This window comes from Schistocerca nitens, chromosome 3, assembly GCF_023898315.1.
Source record: "Schistocerca nitens isolate TAMUIC-IGC-003100 chromosome 3, iqSchNite1.1, whole genome shotgun sequence".
NCBI classification, from domain to species: Eukaryota; Metazoa; Arthropoda; class Insecta; order Orthoptera; family Acrididae; genus Schistocerca; species Schistocerca nitens.
The window spans coordinates 367,495,145-367,495,661 of NC_064616.1; the positions used below are offsets into that span (position 1 = coordinate 367,495,145).

The 517-nt window shown below is 42.4% G+C and overlaps 1 non-coding gene across 1 annotated transcript; it reads right to left on the reverse strand.

The window, feature by feature from the left end:
- Window positions 1-210: 210 nt before the first annotated feature.
- Trnas-cga (transfer RNA serine (anticodon CGA)) lies at window positions 211-285 on the reverse strand. Its single transcript has one exon. It is a non-coding gene; the product is annotated as a tRNA-Ser (tRNA).
- Window positions 286-517: the final 232 nt, after the last annotated feature.

A 517-nucleotide genomic window follows, 5' to 3' on the forward strand; every position in this document is an offset into this window, starting at 1 on the left:
AACCATTTGACATTCTCGATTCTTAAGGATCGCTCTCACACTGGCGCCCGTGGCTGCTGTGTTCAGATCCTCTGGTCAGGGCTTGCACTAGTGTCGGGACCGACAATTTCACTGTTGAACTCTGTACTGTCCTGAACAAACTGACGCGAGCGTGTTGCTGATCTTCACAAATACTACTGAGGCTGAAACTTCCTGGCAGATTAAAACTGTGTGCCCGACCGAGACTCGAACTCGGGACCTTTGCCTTTCGCGGGCAACTGCTCTACCAACTGAGCTACCGAAGCACGACTCACGCCCGGTACTCTGATGAATAAATAAAGAACGAAAGTAACTATTATGCACTAAACTTTACAACAACTATTCTGTTATCTAATGATTCAATAAGGTGTCATGCTGTCATCGTTCAATGTGATTTGTATGGAGGAAATGATAATCTGATGCTCAACTGAAAATACTGATAATTTAAATTTACTACATCTTTTAAACAAACAAAGTAACAGAGTTGATATTTACAATG